Below are 5,760 nucleotides of genomic sequence, written 5' to 3' on the forward strand. Positions count from 1 at the left end.
GGGGGGGGGGGTTGGTGACCACCCACAGATGCTGCCAGCAGCATCAGCAGTGGCCAGCAGGGATCGCAAACCACCTGCAGACACTGCCGGCAGTGTTGGTGCTGGGCAGGTGAGCGGCAACCATCCACAGGCACCACCAACAGTGTCGGCAGCACCCACATGCACCCCCTACACATCACCTGTGCAAAGATGCACAGTAGGGCAGTGATAATGCCAGGAATACAACCCAGGACTCAGGAGTTCCCATCTAGTGCCTTCACTAGATAACACTAACCCTGATAGGTGTTGCAGCAAATATGCAGTCAATATAATAAAATCCCTTAAATATTAAAGCATATTAAATCATATTATATCTAGAGGAGCTAGAAGAGCTATAAATGGGCATTCTGAGAACCCAGAGCCTACAAACATGTGCTTTAGTCTTATCAAAATTGATGGGAAGTATGCAAAGATTTAACATTGAGCATATGCTTAAATGCTTTTCTGAGCTGCGTTCAAAATAGCCTGGATTTCAGACTTAAAAATTCCTACCTGTAGAATTGCTAAAAGCAATGGGCCCACTCAGCCACTCGCTAAGAAAGTAATACAGGGCTAGTTCTCAACTTTATGCTTTTCTTCTGTAGTACATAATTTGCTTGCTTTTCTGCGATGATTAGTTTGCTTACTCATGTTATCTCTGTTTTAGGAAGTTTTTTAAAGAATAATTTCCAACACGTGGTCCTCTTTTCTAGGCCTTTCTTCTTTGCTCTATTATATAATCACTTTGCTTTAATAGACATTCTTGTAAACTAATTTTAGTTTTAGTGGCTTTGATATTTTCCTTTCCCAGTCATCCAACACTCATTTCATTTCAGTTATCTCCTCTGAAGCTTCTCACAAATGCTAGCCCACCCTCCTAAAAAAGCAATGACCTAACTTTACTGAGAAAGAAAAAAAAAAAAACAAGACAAACCCATCCAATGGCCTTCGCAGTGCATTTTTATTGTGTGTAAATTGAGTGTAAGCTTTTTGAGGTATGTGGGCATTTTGTACAGGACTAAACAAACTCCCTGTAATATGGTAATGCTAAGAATAAGAGTTCCAATAATAATAGTGGGAGACATATTGTCTTGGTAACTCAAACTCATAATAGAAGTTGGCAAGTTAAAACTAGCTAGTTAGAATCAGTCACTTGTTAGGATGAGAACAAGTCAAACTTGGGAGATATTTTTGTTATTGTTATCACTGGCATCATCGCCATTATAATAAGTAAAGTATAAAGGCAACTCCATATTTGCAACAAGACTCTAAAATTTCAACAAATAGCCTAACATAAAAGCATCTTTTAGAACAGACATAAGGAATATCTTTTCTTCCTTTCTATTTACCTCACATTTCACTATATAAATGATTACTTACCAGCCTTTAATATTTTTAGCACATTTACCAGCTCAATGCTTTATGACATATTATGGAGACATAAGTGCATGTGACAGTTACTTGGATACATAATCCCCCATCAGTTGTCCTGGTACAATGGTGAAGAATAAATTAGTATCTGTAGCACATATGCAATTACATTACTAGTGATTGCTTGTTACAAGTTTTAGCTGCACTTACTTTGGATGTTTTCTTAATGATGCTTCTGAAAATGTTGTTTTCAATCACAAAGTCAGGATTTGAAAATATTTTTTATCCAAGAGGACCTTGGGTTCCCAATTTACAGAGTGGGTGGAGATTTTTTAATAAGAAACAAATTTCATTCAAAACAGAAAATCCACAGGTTTTTTCAGTTTGTCCAGAGAAAAACAAAACTGAAAGCAACGTGGGGGAGGAGGGAAAGGTTTTTGCATAAAGTCCTAGAATATTTCAATGAAAATTTTTGGGAAAAAAGTAGGCAACTTATTTCTTTCAATATATTTCACAGAAAATACTATTTTCCATCCAGCTCTGATAAATTCAAATGATTAAAAATGACAGCTACAGTTGCTGTTTAGAGGTATATTTTTTTAAAGATACCTTGTAAACAATGTACTGTAAAACATCATCCAATACATTCTAGATATCTGTAAAAAGGATGAGAAACAATTTAATACCAATCTGGAAAATGAACTTGTTCTCAGAGGCTGTATCTACATGAGATGCTGACTGCACAGTAGCTTGTTACTACTGCACGGTAGTGTCACATGGCATGAAGTGTGAGATGATGCTACTGTGCAGTCAGCTTCCCCAAAAAGCGGCATGGTGATGCTACTGCGCAGTAACTCCTTTTACTGTGCAGTCCTTTAGTACAAGTACTAAATGACTATGCAGTAACAACTGTGCAGTCAGCATCTCATGTAGACACAGCCAGAAAGGACTGGGGCAAAATAAGTCTTGTTAATGCTAAATGACAGAGCTGCCATTTGTCTATTTGGTAAAATCAGCATAGAAAGGTTGTTTCCAGGGGGCAAATGAATCTTCCTCTTAAAGGAGAGGCTGAAAGCAGGACAGGGTGGCACCTTAGGGTGCTTACAGATGTTCAGGGGCCTGCTGTATCTCATGGTGTGAACGCCTGTTTGCAGGGGGGGGGGGCAGAAATCGAGCCTACCTGCACTGGTCCTGGCCAGCAGGTGGAGGTGCTCCAGTTGCCTCCGAGGAGGATGCTGAACCACCCCTCTCCCCAGCTGTGCCCTCTCCACTCAGGGGCTGTCAGCAGGGGAGGGAGGGGGTGGAAGCAGCATGGAGCTACCCCAAGCCAGAGCTGGAGGGGGTGTAATGGAGCCCCCTCACCTTGCACCCCTGCCCTGCTGAGGTATTCAAGGGGAGCTGGGCCAAGCAAGGGGGATTTGTTTCACCCACCCCCTGGCCAACCCTAGGGCCAAGGCTAGGCTGGTGCTGCCAGACAGAGCACAAGCCCAGTCCAGCCCTGCCCCCATGCAAAGAATTAACCATTGGGAGAACACAAGTTCCCTAAGCTGCTCTGCTTTAGAGCATCTTAATCAAATACCTGATTTGGCAAGGGTTAATTTTTCATGCTATCAGCCATTTTAAAAGTGCTCTGCAGCTGTGCATGTGTGTTACGTGACAGCCATAGAGCACTTTCAGGGGCCTGATCACACAAAAAATGTAACCTGTGTAAGCGCCCTTAGAGGCTAACTGGTTTGGAGAGGCATGAGTTTTCATAGAAACCTATTTTGTCAAATAAATATTGCTCTTACAGGAGCAAATAACAGCTGGTTATATATACATATATGGTTTGCAATGTTTTGCAAATATGGTTGCAATGCTAAATATGTATAGTCTTTATTTTGCAGAAAAAGCTCTTGAAATCCTGGAACTCTACAATAATTAAGAAATTAAGAGCCACAGCCACAGCACTGTAAATATTATGAATGGTGCTGCCACCCACAGGAAGCTGTGGGCATATTTCAGCCACTTTAAATAGTGCCATTGAGTTCTACAGGTTAATTATATGGTAGTTTGCTTTTCTCACTTTTTCTTTTTGGCTACCTTTGATAACACTGAATGCATCTTCTGTCCTGTATTAAGAAAGGGTGAATCATCTCTGTTTTTTCAGGGACCATTTCTGTCTCTTTAAAAATCTCTCGCATGTAATGTAAAGTGACGACATCACAAAGAAGAATTGGGGCTACGTATACTTGTGCATATATTTGAATATATGTGTTTCTATATATAAAGAATATATGGATAACCTTATATAGAGTTATCATAAAACTCCTAAAGCCCATCTTATAAAACTGATTCACACACCCCTAAAATGAAGTGATGTCTAGAATGGGATATACTGCACCTATGTATGGAAGAGCACCTCTAATTCTCCTGTAAGTAGTTAGGTATCAACAACATACAAATTAGTCCTAAAAGTCAGAAGAAATTTCTGGATAATGCTTTTTTTCCACCAAAAAATGCTTATTCAAATAGACCAAAGCTATTTGTAAATTAATGTTAAACATTTAAAACTGTTTTAGCTGAAACGCTGAAAAGGACACTGAAAAGCTAAAAAAATTCATTTCAGTAATTTTGAAATAAAACGTTTTGATATTAATTTTAAAATATTTTGCTTTAGAATTCACTTCACTGCTGTGTACCAGGGACTACTTTCCTTTAAACAAAATGAAACATTTCATTTAACCCAAAACAATGTTGGTTTTACTGTTTTGCTAGGATGAAATGGAGTTTTTGGTGTGGTTTCATTTCATTGATTTTGACCAGCTCTTAGTCATAATAGTTTTTCATGGAGTAGGGGGAGACATGCAGTTGTGGATGAGCAGCATAAACATATAATTCAATTACTGCAAAAAAGCAGTAAAGGTGAAAGATAAAAGACCATTTGGAACAGATGAGATGAATAAGCAATGATGACTGGGAAGAGAAGAGACATAGGTACAGTGATTGGTAGGAAAGTTTAGAGAGTATTCTTAGGTATGGAAGACAGCAAGATACAAACAGGGAGTTTACAAAGAAAGTGGCAGAGAGACAGGAAGCATCAGCTAAAATAAGCAAGTGATTGGGCAGAGAGGAAATCATATTAAGCAATATATGAAGCAGATAAATTTACAAATAGGTGAACCAAAATACTTGAATAAAACACAAATAGGAAACTGGTGATAGAAAATCTTGAGGAAGCTACTCTGCATGCATAGAAAATATTTATGATGTATTTCTGAGGCACTAATAACTTTAACATTTGGGACCTTCTTACAAAATGTGATGTTAGCAAACATTGACACATAGCTGTGTATATGAATACAACACATTCCCTGTCACCAGCTAGATAACTTGTTAGTCTTGAACGGATTTGCCCATTTATCGATTTGTGGAGAATGTTACAGATGTGCATAGATCCCATGGTAGATCCACATTTAAATAACACATGATGAATACAAGCAGCAGGCTGGCAAACTGAGGAGCTTGTGGTGAAGCAGTGAGTAGAGGCTTTAAAAGAAAAGACTTGATAAGACGATTGGGAGGGAGCCTCAGCAGAGTAAGACCCTATGGATGATCGTGAGGAAAGGAGACCCAGGGAACAGTAAACAATATGACCAGAAACAGTGGAAGCAGTAAGAGAGAGAGGAAAGAAAGGAAAAAACCAGAAGGGTAAAAACCAGCAAAGGTGAGATAACACATGATCTTGGAGATAAGGACAAGGAAACTCCTATTTATGCTGTGCAGAACAGGAAGCCAGTGGAAGGACTCAGGTAAGATGGAGTGATAAAGAGTAGTGACAGAAGAGAACATAAGTAGTAATATGGACACAATTAAGAGTTAGGGACTAAACAGGTTTCTTAGCATTAGAATGGTTTCTTTGAAATTCATTGTCAGTCTCTGTTCCCCCAATTTTTAAATTATCAGCCTGCATCTAATAATTCACCTCTGACCTTTAGAATCCAGGAGAGAGAAATGTCCCATTCACAGCTGGAGCATAAACCTGACTCAGTCCCGCATCACCTGCAAAGAGTGGAGCAAAGAAAACTCAACATTTCCCTATTGTGACATTTTAATTTCCATGGAAGTGAACTGTTCAGATCAATTTAAAAAAAATTTTTTTTTTGCAATCCTTGTTTGCAGAGCCCATACACAATTTTTCACAATGAGTAAAACATGACTCCACAGACAAGCAGAGGTAGTTATATATAATGCCCCAAGTGGTCAATCACACGAAAAAATTCTGTTGCTTATGAAAATATCACAGTAAGCAATGAAGCATGTTTTTGCCTCCTGCAAGGCCATGGCACGTAGAAAGTTTCATAGATTTCATAGACATTAGGGCTGGAAGGG

Source organism: Gavialis gangeticus, unplaced genomic scaffold (assembly GCF_001723915.1).
Source record: "Gavialis gangeticus isolate Ggan-Ray unplaced genomic scaffold, GavGan_comp1, whole genome shotgun sequence".
NCBI classification, from domain to species: Eukaryota; Metazoa; Chordata; order Crocodylia; family Gavialidae; genus Gavialis; species Gavialis gangeticus.